A 15,296-nucleotide genomic window follows, 5' to 3' on the forward strand; every position below is an offset into this window, starting at 1 on the left:
TTTCATCCTTTCATAATTTTATCCAAAGTTTTAATGACTGAGTAATTTGCACAAGTACTACAGACTTTTTAGTACTAAGTACGTGTTGATACATGTTACCTATACGAGATATATATAATATATGATTTTTGTTTATTTCGGAAACTGCTTGAATAATTTGGATGAAACTTTCTATTTAGATAAGATTTTGATAAATAGTTTTATCTTTAAAGGTGCCTTTCCTGAAAGAAGGCGATTTTATGCAAAAAAGGAAAATTCATAAAAAGTTTAAAAAAAAAAGACATTTTACCAAGTTCATAACCGATTTTTATGTTTAATAGACTGCAGTTCTTATACATATAACCATCTCTATAAATTTCTTGTATCTCGGAAACGGCTCTAACAGCATACGATAAGTGAAAATTAATATTTTGTTAACGTTTTTCTTTTCCGAAAAAAATAATTTCATCTCATTTGATACCTAATTTTAGTGATAACTGCTAATAAATAATAATTTAGTAAGTAGTTATAAAGCTCTCTGTGACAGAGCTCGTCCGGGTAAGAACTGTCGCCATGCTTATTTCTGCCGCTAAGCAACATTGTTGCCATGCTGTGTCCAAAGGGTGTGGCTGAAGGGTTACCCACGCCTCAAATTGACGGACACAAGGTGGCATGTTGCAGTACGTGCTCCTTGCATGCCCTGTGAAGTGTTGTCCTGTAATAAGTCGATGGTTTCCCTCTTACGATCAGGTAGGCCATTTGTTATCAGGTAGGTCCGTCAATTATTTAAAAAAACCGAGACCAACGGGCTATGGAGTAGTAAGATATGCAAATTATGACGGTTGACATTACCAATTTCCTGACTACGGACCGATACTGAGAATAATTATATATTGCACATTCACTTAAAGAAACCAAATACTAAGCAGTTTTGGCGCAAACCACAATGTGACGGCCGATTGGCGCAGTGAGCAGCGGCCCTGCTTTCTGAGTCCAAGTCCGTGGGTTCAATTCCAACAACTGGAAAATGAACATGAATGTTTATCAGTGTCTGGGTGTTTACCTGTATATTATAAGTATTTATGTATATTATTCATACAATTGTTCATGTCATCTTAGTGCCCGTAACACAAGCAACGCTTACTTTGGGGCTAGATGGCGGTGTGTGTATTATCGTATTATATTTAATTTTTTAATTTAAAGTTACAATTAGATAAAAACTAAAGCTTTCTACACCTCACGTAACTGTGTATATAGACAAACATACCCCATATCGATGATCGAGATGTAAAGATCGAGGTGAACGAAGCGTGTATACTGTATGCGAATAAACTATCAGATATTTTGCAATGTTGGTCAGATTTTTTATATAATGTGTATGACCGGTCGCTGGGCTCGGTCGCAGTTGCGTAACAAGATGTTGAGCTCTGAATGATGAATCATGACTACTTATATCACAATTAAACTAAAGAAGTAGTGTACCTACTTGTTTATGTATCCCTACTAATATTATATCTAAACTAGATTTTAGACGTGACTCCATACGTATTCGTTTCGGTTTAATTAATAGTGCGGGGAACCACCCACCAACCACAAGTTAGAGACCTCCCTTAAGATAGATATTACGTACAGAAAACCTATTACTTCCTATCTTTATGATTATTTTTACTTGGTTTTCCATTTTTTTTATGTGTAACAAGTGACCATGACCACTTGTTATCGAAGTACATATAAGTGAATTTGTAGAATATTGTATAAGTTTATTACTGTATATGGCAACTATGTATAGTGTTAGTGTCCTTAATAAATAAATAAACCATCTAAGGAACACATTTTCACATCCACATTATTGTAAACACAAAATGGTGGCTATTGTTCTTTACCTACGCCCAACCACAGCACCAATGTTCAAGAAATTTCGCACAGATATAGGGTGCATCCTAGAGAAGGATGTGTGATTTTTATCACGAATAGTCCAACGGGAAATTCACGCGGGATTAATGATAAAGATCGAAAGTACAACCTTTGTTACTCATACGCTAAAACGAGATAGCTTTATTACTCATACGCTAAAACGAGATAGCTTTATAATTAATTTATCATACGAGTAGATACTTCATAACCGGAACAAATCGGTTCTTTGTCGAAATTATGAACAAAAACACTGTTTTTCAGTGGTTTAATGGTCAGGTTATAGATTTCAATTTCATACTCTTATTTATTGGATAATTAAATTATTTTATCCAATAAATGAGACTAGGATAGGACTAAGATATAGTTATGGACTAGTTTTTATATTTTATAATTTTTAAATATGGACATTTAATTTTGAAGTTATCGCGAAATAAAAAAACATCCAAACGCTAAAATTTCTGGTAGGTACTATATAAAAAGGTATACGAAGTATATATCTATACATAATACGTAACTTTCTATATTTTACTTGGCTCGGACTTCAAAAAGTTGTAGAAAATATAAATTTCTTGCTTTTTAGTTAAACAACAAAATCGGTTTATTTTTTGGCATAAAATTTTTAGATATTTTATTCTATTTATTATGAGAGTTGAAAATTTATTTTAAAAACTACACCAGATTTTTTTACAAGTTCTACGATTTAATAAAACAAAGAAGAACTACACCTCAATAATAAATGCAACACGTCCCTCAAATAGACAGATCCTACAGGATGCCTTAAAAACAAAATCAAAAACAAACGCTGACGAAGTCGCCGAAAGCAATTTGGTAAGATATAAAGTGATTATACTCTAGAAGCCTATTCAATAAACGTGGAATAACGAAATAATTCGGTGTTTTGTCACACTTCAACTGAAAGCACCTTTCAAATGTCAGAGCGTGACAAAACACTGAATAATTATTCCGACGTTATTTCACATTTATTATAGGGCTTTAAAAAATTCTGAGTACAAGGCCAGAGTTCATTAGGTGAAAAATCACACGTGCGGCTCTTGTATAGGACTCTTGCGGCTTGCGCAATCAACTTTAATAAGAATGAAAATAAAAAATACCCACACTGACCGACCTTTGCTTCAGACATTTCAGGGTGAAGATTAGATACGTAAATATCCACATACTATGACATATGGCCGTACGTTTATTTTTGTAGTGGTTAAGATGCGAGGAAGAGTATTATTTAGTTTTCCTTCATTCATCTTGTTTATATTTAGATTTCTCCTATGAAATCTACTCAGTTAAACAAAGTCCCAGGCAAAATTTGGATTGAGGCCTCACAAGTCGGGTAAAGTTAACGATTAAAATTTCATTTTTTTAACCACAACGCTTAACTCTCATAATGGAAAGTGTAGATGTGGCCAAAGATGGGACGAGCTTGCTTAGAAGATGCCTATTCATTCTTGTTTTAAAGATTTGTAAAGTTAAGAAACACAGAATTCGGGAAGGCTTTCCAAATCCCTTTTGGTTTTTGATTTTATCTCAGCAGACTTTGTTGACAACGATGAAACCCTAGGAATATTACAAAAATATAACCCTTTATTCAAAGGTGTATTCAAGTCCTTTGTTTTTCAAATTTGTACCGTTATTATATCTGCAGTTGCATCTTAATAATAAAATACTAGCTTTAGATATTTGAAAAACAACTCTAAAATAGATAAAATAAATAATAATGTACCTACATTTAAATTATATATTTCATCAAGGTGGTCAAAATATTATTGTCTAAACTTTGCTAAAACAAATCGATGCTAGTATTTTAAAGATGAAATGGTGGCTTTATGTCTGATTGAGACTTTCTAGCATAATAAATTAAATTACGGAGGTAGTAAGGAAATTCGGTTTGTTCTTTGCTTATTTCTGACGGGTAAAAGCCACACGAGTAAATTTTTAAATGTAATCAGTAATCCGTAATGAAAATTATGGTTCAACTAAATAAGCTTTTATTTTATTCCCCTATGAATCAGTGTGAATGCAAGCTATGTTTGTACCAACTTTCGCTATGAACGATTATATGATTGAGGTGGCACATGAATAAAAACACAATCGCATTTATAGTACCTACCTATGGTTTATTCAAAAAAATTACAATAGTTAATAAGATTGTCTACACTTTGATATTGTGTACTAAGACAAACATATCTACACTTTGTCAGTTTCGATACTTAGCACAACCTAAACTTCTTGACATGTCTTCTCAATCCTAATACACATAGGAAAAAAAATTATTAATATAAATTACTTAGTATGATAATTTTTTTCAGAACCTAGAAAAATATTGACATTAGATTATTTGTTTTTAATTTTTGTTAATTTATTATGCTGGCCGACTTTACTATATACTCGTACGAGTAAGTAGAAGTAAGTATAATACGTTACTAACATAAGCCTTGGCGTATACTACTATATTATCTATTCACGTGGCATGCAAATAATATTTATTGTACTCGTAGCAAAGTCTTAAAATGTAGAATTCGACACTTCAGACACTCTTTTTTCAATTATTATTGGGATAAGTATAAGAACACATTGAACGTAAGCCTTTGTGTAGACTACAACTTCTCTATTCACGTAGCATGCAAGAAATAGTTGTAGCACTGCAAACTTTACCACTCTCAAAGCTGTTTCAATTATTATTAGGATATATTTATCACATCAATAATTAAAAAAAGAATAAATTGAAAAGTCTAAAGATCTTGTTTGTCTGCTTAAATATCGGATAATTTAGAGAGTCTTCGCTTCGAGTCTTTTAAAAAATAACTTCTTTATGTCTAAAGAAGTTGTTTTTTATGATGTAATTCTAATAATTAGAAACTAAGAAGCTTTCTATGTTATAAGCTTCTGCTAAGAAAGGCAGTTTTTCTAAAATGCGGTTTCGAAATTTATGATAAATCTTTACCTACATTTATGTTTAAAAGTTAGATAAATTAAAATTTTTCGATTAAATTAAATTTTTGAAATAAAACATCTCTTTTGAAAAAGTACAGGTAGATATTGGTAAGAAAAAAAATATATCAGAAATTGTACATATAAGGCGTATACAAATTTTGATTTAACCTTTAACAAACATCATGACAAATTATTGTGTCAAAAGGATTTTCCTGCATAAAAATACACGAGACAATGCATGCGGCCACCGATAAGTCTGTCATAATAACAACAAGTGGGTATAAATCGTGCCAAGGAATAGCTATTTACTATGTCAAGACAACGTACCTACCATGCAACTATGTGCGCACCACTATAAGAAGTAGGTACGTATAAGTAAACGAGAAAATTATTTACGACGTATATACAAATATTAATCGAATAAATAACATCCTTAACGTACATAAATGTAAACGTATTCTTATTAACAATTTGGTTTAACTGTTCTTGGTCAACTTATTTTTAGATATTACCAAATACCTTGGTTCTTCAGGTCGAATACCTACTGTATTAAATCTTTATTTATAAAAAACCTATTTGTATTTAAATATTTTAATACTAAAATAAGTAACCCACTGAAACGGAGAATATTATGCAATTTTTAAGCAATGACTTATATACAATTTTACCACTCCAGATGAATGGTAAAATTGTATTGTAATAAGTATATAAATATGTATGCGTATCTTATCCTAAGGAAAGAAACATAATGTTGCACGTATAGTTATCCTAAACACGTATAGCATCGAATAGTTTTGTCATCTTTGTATTCTTCTATATTTTTTACGAACGAAGGTTTTTTACATTATACGATTCAAATTACTATTCCGAGTCAACCCGATAATCAATATTAAACTTCCAATAAATGAGCCTTAAAATAGGCACTTATTTCAACTAATGCGACTGTTACCGATCTAGCCAGGTAGCTTTAAAGTAGGTATTAATAACAAAATTTAAATTACATCACTGAGTTCACATACAAACGAAAATTCTAAACTATTGCAAGTAAGCATAACACTATTCATAGCTTAAGAGCTAGTTATTAAGAGACTGACAGAAACACTGATCATTGTACTGCTTCTCTACGTACGGATACGGACTACGTAGCACCCATGGTACACCGTGGTACTCTTGGCCGATGGTGAGTGCCAGCCACAAATACCTGCTGTAGATCGAAGAGCTCGACCGCACGAGAGGTTTCCCTGCTGCATCACCCTTGCAACAATTGCTGCCCATGGCGGGAGCGCATCTCGTTTCGAATCGAGTTCGCGATGGCCAGGCGCGTACTGCGCAAACTAAAAGATATTTTTGTAAAAGCGCCGCTAGCGCCGCGATTTGTTTACGATTCAGTAAAGATAAATCAAGGCATGCCTGAGTCGTGAAATATGTAGCTAAAAAGTTATATTAAATACGTACTAACGAAACACAAATTATGTAAGTATGGGATATACAGCGATTTATAAGTTGTAAGGAATGCTCCATAAGAAATACTTCATGACTAACTTCTTTTTATGAAAAGCGCCCCTGAAATTTTATTTCAGTATAACGCGCATTGTAGCCAGTAGATGGCATTAGCAGATACTAAGAGCGGCAAATTAACTACGATCGATCCAGCGCAACAGTTTCAGGAGGTTTATAAAAGATGGCGCTTTTCCTGATAGGTAGTAAATTACAGACTTGATAACCTCATATTTATTTTTGGTAAGAAACATGTAAACTATCCCTGAGATCTTTCTATAGCTGCACTGCATTCTTCATCATAATAAATGTAGAGGATTATTTTATGAAGATTACAACTAAGTACTTTGTAGATAGATATTATTTAAGATGCAAAAAATATAGGTACTCGGTAGATACATTAATAACGTTATTGAATATACCAATTTCTTTACTTTAAGTAATAATGCTAAATGTATTTTTATTATTTTTGAACAAAGTTATGCGTAAAAATGTAAGAAGCGTAAGATTTTTAAAGAAATATAAAGGCAAATCCTATTCAAACATAAATAATAATCTGTAGCTCCAACTAAAATAATTACTCGCACAGTTGTTTGCGGGTAACGTCTGTAAGACCACTCAATAATGAAAAAAATTATATGTGAGCCTTTCAGTGCCATGGCCCTATGTATGAGTGAAGAATTTTGTGTGTGACTTATGCCCAATTTATGTCTAATAAATAAATGAAGATTTCAAGCTGTGGTACCTATATATTTGCTACAAGTAGCTCTACTATGATTCAAAGAAATTTCAGTGGAATATTTGATGGATGTTCAAATACCTTTATTTTAGTGGTAATTTAGGGATTGTACATATGGCCCGCCTTATGGTAAATTATAAACCAATGCCTATAAACAGAGCAAAACTTCTCAGGGCACGCAGGGAACCCGTCCTACAAGCTGTTAGCTGAGGTATACAGCCTACAGGTAAGTACTATTATAATATTATTAAATCTTTTTTGTTTTCCATAGCGAAAAATGTTATATAAAAAAAATACTATTTATCTAGGGGCATTTGATTATTTTGGTTACGTAGGAATTAGGATACGTTTAATTTTATTCCCGCAACTACGCGTGACCCAAGAGTGTAAAGACTTTTTCCCTCTAAGTTCCTACGATAACGATAATTAATATAATAGCAACAGCAAAATATGCACATAGTTAGTTTATAAGTACAAATACCTAAATAAAATTGGAGTTCAATTTGTTACGTCAAAATTTAATTTTTTACTAAATGCATATGAAAGTATTTATGTATATGACTAGTTTGATCTGTCCTCTGGGGGCAGTGAGACAGATCGAACTTTTTATTCCTATCTGTCCCTCACGTCAAAATTTAATTTTTTTACTAAATGCATATGAAAGTATTTATGTATGTGACTAGTTTAATCTGTCCTCTGGGAGCAGTGGGACAGATCGAACTTTTTGTTCCTATCTATCCCTCAGAGAAGGGACTTGAAGAACCCTAGTAAATGCAGTTCCTATAGCAAAAAAAATACATTTTATTGTATGTTTGTCTGTGAGTGACTGTGGCTAATTTTACCAAACGGCTTGAGATTTTTGTAGTTGTGGATGGATTACACAACAAAGTCAAAGTCAAATATTTCTTGATTCAAATAGTACGCCCATACCGCACTGTAGACAAACATTACATAAAAAATGTGTAAATGGTGGAGGTCATGGAGATAACTTCTTTCGTAAACTTAAACTAGAGCTACGAGAGTTACAAACACGCCCTGATCTAAGAAGAGGCGCATTACAAACAAAACTGGACTTAATTTGGCTATCACCATCTCAGATTGTCATTTAAAATTATTAAAAATAACAACCTGGTTTGATCAATAAGTCACACCCAAGCTTTTTTAACGTTCACATACGTAATCCTTTTTGCTACCGTTTATATGCTTAATGGGCCTTTTCTATAAGCTTACGTATAATAACATCTTTGAACTACGTATAATACAACAACATCATCTTCAGCATATCAGCCCACTGCAGGGCACAGGTCTCCTCCCACAGAAACCCTACTCAGGGTTTAACCCTTCACACAACGCAACGCAGAAAATTTGCTACTTTTTATCTATACCTATATATATATAAAAGTAAGTTGTGTTAGTTACACCATTTATAATTCAAGAACGGCTGGACCAATTTTTATGATATTTGATTTTTTGGATTCCTCTTAGACCGGAATAGGATAATAAGTATTAAAATTTAACATTCAAAAAAAAAATATGATCCGCGGTACGAAGTTCGCCGGAACAGCTAGTTTCGAATAAAATAATGTGAACAGGCACATTTACTTTACGTAGACAATAATCTTTTACAAATTAGTTATGCCGATTCAAAGGGATATTATTACTTTACTTCTCGTTTTACGTTAATTATTTAACCGAACGGCCCCTCCAAGGGCTCGTTTGTTTTCAGAATCTGTAAATAGGCTACGAGAGCGGTGCATTAGAATTATTGACCTATATGAGAATCCCAATCCCGCTATGATACTCGTTCAAAATAAACATTATTTGGTTTTAAAAATAATGTTTATTTTCACCCACCTTGTGGTAAGTGATAAGCAGTCTAAGATGGTAGCGGGCTAACCTGTTAGGGAGTAAGGTAGTCATACCCCTAATCGGTTTCTACGTTGCATAGTACCGGAACAATAAATCGCTTAGCGAAAAGTCTTGGTCGGTAGGCTGGTAACTAGCCGCTGCCTAAGTCTCCTACCTGACCAGAGCAGAGAAAATTCGGAAATTAGATATACATTTCCAAATTGCCGGGAATCGAACCCGGGCCTCCGAACGCTAGGGAGGTCATCAAAAGTCGTATTATGAGTCATATATAATGATTTTCCATTTGAAAGCCTTCGCATCTCTCCTTATTGATTCAGTATAATGGTTATTAAAACGTCCAAATGCAACGGTAAACTGCAAATCAGTTGTAGTTTTACGTAATTATTTAGGTACTTAGTCGCAATAAGAGAAATATTTTAGTAAACAATAGCATTTTTTGTATAATCGCACTTGGTCCGGTTTTGTGTTTTTTAACATCTAAAGTAGAATTTTTTTCTTAGAAACTTACGGTCTGATAGTCCGAACACAACCCGCAACAAATGGAGTCGAGTGTCTCAGACTTCAGACATCGCTTCCTGGTCTGTATATTTATACATCGACATGTGAAAAACAAACAACGCGTACCGGCGGGATGCAAGCGCATTAGTTTTACACACTCTGCGCTCTATTGTAATATAGTTACGGTTCAAAATATCGAACTATTGACATAGCTACTCTTCGCAGTTTAAAGAAAAGCACAGGCTAAATTTTTACGAACAGCTGCCTTTAGATGAAAAAATTCCTATCGAGACACCAATTTCTATTGAATTTGTTTGAAGGCGCGCAGTATTTATGAGTGGGGGAAAGTAAGGCCAGAAATAGAACGTACCATTCGTATTGAAAAGGTGGCGAACCAGAGGGCAGCGGGAGGACGATGCTGGCGTCGCTGCCGGGGACCGCCGTGACGGTTGGAGGGCTGTTGATGGAAAACGATGGGGGCTCCATGGACTCCAGTCCTCTCAGCCCGCGCGCACCGCACCGTGTGCGCGCGCACACTCCCGCCGGTTCACTTTCTATAAATAATACGAAAAAATGTACCACGCGCGGAGCAATATTCGTACCTACGACGCGAAAATTTTGCTAACATAACTTCGGGCGGGCAACTTTTCTTATATACTAGGTATTTCATGAACCGCCTGCCATTATGTCCTATTCTATAGTATAATATTTGCACATTCATTATGCGCACATGCAGCCCATGGTTTGTGCGCTCTATATACCTACCTACCATCATTATATATATGTCAAGAAATCTCGATCGACTTGTCCAATATTTAAAAACCGATATTTTAAAAAGCTCGCCAAATGTTACGAGTGTTAGTTGTTGAGGCGATATCTTACACACACGATCTTAACGCTGCTTCGTAAGAGTCTTATCACACATCCTTTTCGACACCAATGACTAAACTACGATCTGCAATGGTTCATGGACACCGATTTAACCCCAGCATTTCGTTTTTGCTGGCGAAGACTAAGTTATTACGTCACCCGGACATAGGTTTGATGCACGACAGGGGTTCATGTCCACACCAACATACGCCACATAACCTTAAGTCTAGGTCCTCTCAAAGGAGGCGCCTAGAGCTCAAACCCATCAAGCTTCGAACTCAACAAAACAGCAAAGGACTTAAAAACAGCAATATCAGCAATTAACGGCCTCGTTGCTCAAGTATTATGATAGACTATTGCTCTGGAGCTTCTGGGTTCGATTCCTAGGTTACGCGAAATTGTTAGGATCCGGTCAAAGTATTCTCGCGCCAACGAGCCTTAAGTTACTTATTTGGCGTATTATTAGCATTAACCACGCCAACTCGCTGAAAATCGTGGTCTTCACCTCTTAAAATTCTAAATCCCTCCCTATGAGAGGACCGGTACAATTAATGAGAATTAATAAGACTGCAGATGATGAATTGGAAGAACTTGTAAGAATTCGGAAATTATTATCTGGAACTACTTAATTTAATACGTACTCATATTTTGAAAGAAAGAAATTGAAAATAAAAACATCTTGATATTTATTTTGTTTTATTCATCAAACAAATCTACAATATTTCACGTATAATTATTAAAAGTAGGTACATTTTATTCAATAGCGACTAGACCATTCATAGGCTCATCTAATTAGTATTTTAGGATCCAAACAAGAATTATGTACCTTTTACGGTAAAATCATTTCGTTAACAAGTACAATATAAATAGGAATGAAAAACATGTCACATATTGTATAATCTACTTCTTACGGTACCTACTTACTTTTAAGACAACTATAACTATTTAAATAAGTATATTATATAAATAACATTAGTAACTTAAATAATAAAATCATTTGTAAAATATATTAGAAAAAGTTAGGTAAATAAAAGTTTCTCATTCATTTTCAATCATCAAAAGATCATTGTTTAAGTACAAAAGTTATTTTGCTTGTAAAATATATGGGCTGTAACTAGCCAAAATAATACTAGATGCAAAACATTGACATTAACGGGATAGCAGTTCTCATACAGAAACTCATTTTATTTTATACCCTCGAAACGAAACCCCTTGACTGTTAGATTGATTTACAGTTTTGATTTTTTAAGACTAAACCGTATAATTTATAAATAATGCCACTGTGCGTCACCACGCCTACACTGCCGTGCTAATGAAAAAGGAGATGATTTGACATTTTGATAATACAGAACTGATTCAGACTTGCCCTGCATCTGCAAAAGCATCTAACTCTCCGTATCTTACTCGTATTTTTCAGAAACCGAACACGCAAAGAAATTGAAAAGTAATGAAGTAGAGCTCTTTAAAGATACGTAGGTCTCGTACTCCTTTTGCAGACGATTTTTTATTAGCACGGTAGTACAGCCACTCTAACACGCGACTTTATGTATTCCACATGCAATTTTTTTTATAATTTTAAATTAAATGTTTAAACTCAATTAGAAAGAAACAAAACTTAGGCTCTACCCACAATTGTAGTGCGTCTCAGACCAAACCGCGAACTCAAACATCGCGTTTAAGTTAGCGTCCAGAGTACGTACGAAGCGCGTACGTCATACGTACGAATCTGAATGCAAACCAAAACGCTGCTAAGATCTCTAGTTTAAAGCAGTGCCTTTGCATTAGCAAATGATTCCACAATACTTAATCTAAGGGCAATGCTGCGATTGAATTTGCGGAGTGTATTTGATGGCAACGAGAGTCTATGCGACATGGAGGGGGCGCTCGAGGAATATGAATTTATAAAAGAAATCTGAGGCCAATTTTACTCTATTCAATACATTTAAAATTTAATTAATAATTAGGTTATTTTAAATTATTAAGGACAATTTATTGGTCCAACTATTTCATTTAAGGTTATGTAGATTATTTAGAAATAGTAAAAGTACATCCAAAAGTTAGACCAAGTACAGTCTATGTTTTATTTCAGCCTACTTATATTTAGGTGTGAGCACAAAAGTATATAAATGGTAAAATGCAAGCAATACACGTCCCCCTAAATACTACTACCACACGATTATATCGCATAGATTGACATCGGGTTATTATAACCAAAATAAAAATTGAGCTTTATATTTAATTTTTAAACTAATAATATCTATTTACGATGCAAATTAACCCTATAATCCGTGTGATTCATCTATCAACTCCTTTTACTCTTTTTCACCAAATAAAACGGAATGTTTGAATTAAAAATGATAATGTCGATTTCTCTTACTGATCATAAATTAAGTAAATTACTTTGTATTCACAAATAAATGCAAATAGACAAAACCCTAATTCACCGTTTATCATCTATGTATTCTGATTTCTTAGTTTCCTATAATATAAATTAATTAATTTACTAGTAAAATGAATTATTAAAACTCTATGTTTATTTAATCTAAACATTCATAACACGAAGTTAGTGATTTTAAACTTTTATTTATGCATTTACAGAGCGCGGAACATAAGTGCGGAAATTTTGAAGCTAAATATGTACAAATATCATAAACGCCACCTGGACTTTTTAATGAAATGTTGGCACATTTCAAGATTGTGTGTTTCCAGTAATGGTAACTTTCACTTTGGTTCTTTCTATAAGATTTTTGGTAAAAATATTGATTTATCGATATTTTTGGTTATATTATTTTTTTCTGTACATTACGTCGTTATAAAAATCAATTAAAATGTAAGCCGGAAAAAAAGTTACTATTCAATATTTTCACTGAATGACTGCTTTTTGATATATCGATTTTTTTTTATCGATATCGATACTTTTTATTTTTTCCTATATCCCTACTATGAGATTCCACTGTTATATACCTACATATAATTAAATACGGGGATATAAGCACAAAACTGACATTTAATCATCAGTTGTATTATCGACCTGGACCTGGAAGGTAATGTCAGATCGACGCAGCTTTGCATGTTCGCATGTTCAGCTTAGGTTTATTTAGAAATATAACCCCGCTAAAGCCTAAAAAACCTATCTCTTAAGCCTACAAATCTTGACAATCAAAAGGTATTTCCTAAGCTGACGTTACCGGGACTTTTACGTAGAACGCGAAACATGTTAACTTTAAATATTACATGATTAGGACTGCCTATATAACTTTGTTTAAATTTAGTAACTAAGGTATAAGGTTATCTTATTATTCGCTCCTAAGCCAAATATGGAATAAGATTTAAAATTTTATTGAGTGAACGTTTTAGTAGAATTCCGTAATCTGATCTGTAAATCTATAGGTTTTTTTTATTATTCCACAATAAAGAAGAGAACCTTTAAGAAGCGATTCCCTTCACTGAATTTGCATTGTATATTCTACAGTAAATCTTCAGTCATAAGAATATAGTTTCTCACATAAACAACTATATATCGCAGTAATAATCACCACACAAAATTCATCACAACAGCGGGTACTGGGTATATATTGCGAAACCTTTTCATGAAAGAATATATTCCTTTAACTGATTTATCGTCGTTAGCTAGAAGTACAACGCTAGTGAAATCACCGAAGTTCTCAGGACACACGAGAGCAGTCTCACTTTGGTACCCAAAAGTCAAAGTAGGAAACCCTAGCAAATGAGCAGTTTATTGTCCAAAAAAACTATGATAATTTTACTTAAGCTGTATTATAAGCTAAGCGACGTTATGGAGACGTAAAATGTGTGCGAAGAAGAATTCAACCTTATATTTTTGCATGAAAGTGTTTATATACTTAAGATAAGAAGAGATTTACATCGAAGTGTTGACGAGATGAGCTTTGCTATCTATAAAGAGTGTTTGTTTAATATCTCTTAGTAAGAAAGCAAGCGGCGCAAAGTCATCGCCGCATACAGCTAATATACACTGTTAATTTACAGAAAATCGCCAAAACATCAATAAAAAAAGAGGCGAAAGCATTGCATCAGTTTAAAAGTTTCGTTATACATACACAGTCCCCCAGTACCTAAGTGTCACTTTATACTGCTATTAGTAGCATGCTTACCAAAAATACTTTTTTTTTTACCCACAACACACAAATATATCCGGTGCAGAAAAAATATTTTACAAAAATACAAATTTTATTCTCCATGTCCAACATTATTTTGACAATCAAAAATAAAATTAACCTATGCTATGTGTACTTTATAAAAATTAATTTGAGCTAATACGAAATGTGTTATTATTATGGCCTCAGCACACTTACGGCGAACTACCCGACGTCACGCCAAGCGACGCGTGTTAAGCTTAATCAAATCGTAATATTATAACATACGACCAGAAACATAATTTGGGTACGTCAATATTTTGGGTCTTTTGTTTAATTCTTGGTCGCAATACGACGAATCAAGTGGCTGGTTGCAAGTGTGTTGTCACCCTACAGGATGTTCCGTAAATAATAAATAATCTTACATAATTTTATCATTGGGCATTGTTAGCCTTATAATATACCAAATTATGTAATGCCAGAGACAAATGAGTTTTGAAAATTGATGATATTAACCTCTTCTCTCACGGTAACCATTAAGTGAAGCCATTATATACGGCACACCCTGTAGTATACAACGTGTAACCGAATTACGAAATAATGTTGAAGGATGCACAAGTATATTTCATAAGGAACCAAATATTAATTAAAAGAAGCATATTTATTTTTCCAAACAAACGAATTCCAAACATTTTAAGTGACTGAAGTGTTTTATCTTCAATAGGGTTGTCAAGTTTACTTATGGCAACTTTATTGAAGATAAAAGACCGAAACGCGCATAGCACCTGCGTAACCACCTTGAGGTGTAACAAATAAAATGACAGGAGTCACATGATTTCAATTTTGCATGTGATGCTGGGGCTACATACATA

At 33.6% G+C, this 15,296-nt stretch overlaps 1 protein-coding gene across 4 annotated transcripts in view; it reads right to left on the reverse strand.

The window, feature by feature from the left end:
* Positions 1 to 9,956, reverse strand: part of LOC120636311 — a 59,177-nt gene extending 49,221 nt beyond the window's left edge. For 2 of the 4 annotated variants that reach the window (XR_005659365.1, XM_039907737.1), the window contains exon 1: positions 9,810 to 9,863. The gene's annotated coding sequence lies outside the window, so the exon portion shown is untranslated. Of the gene's footprint in view, positions 1 to 6,037; positions 6,148 to 9,809 lie in introns of those variants that run through there. The other 2 variants (XR_005659367.1, XR_005659366.1) reach the window with 2 other exon arrangements.
* Between the last annotated feature and the right edge of the window lie 5,340 nt (positions 9,957 to 15,296).

Source organism: Pararge aegeria, chromosome Z (assembly GCF_905163445.1).
Source record: "Pararge aegeria chromosome Z, ilParAegt1.1, whole genome shotgun sequence".
Classification (NCBI taxonomy): Eukaryota; Metazoa; Arthropoda; class Insecta; order Lepidoptera; family Nymphalidae; genus Pararge; species Pararge aegeria.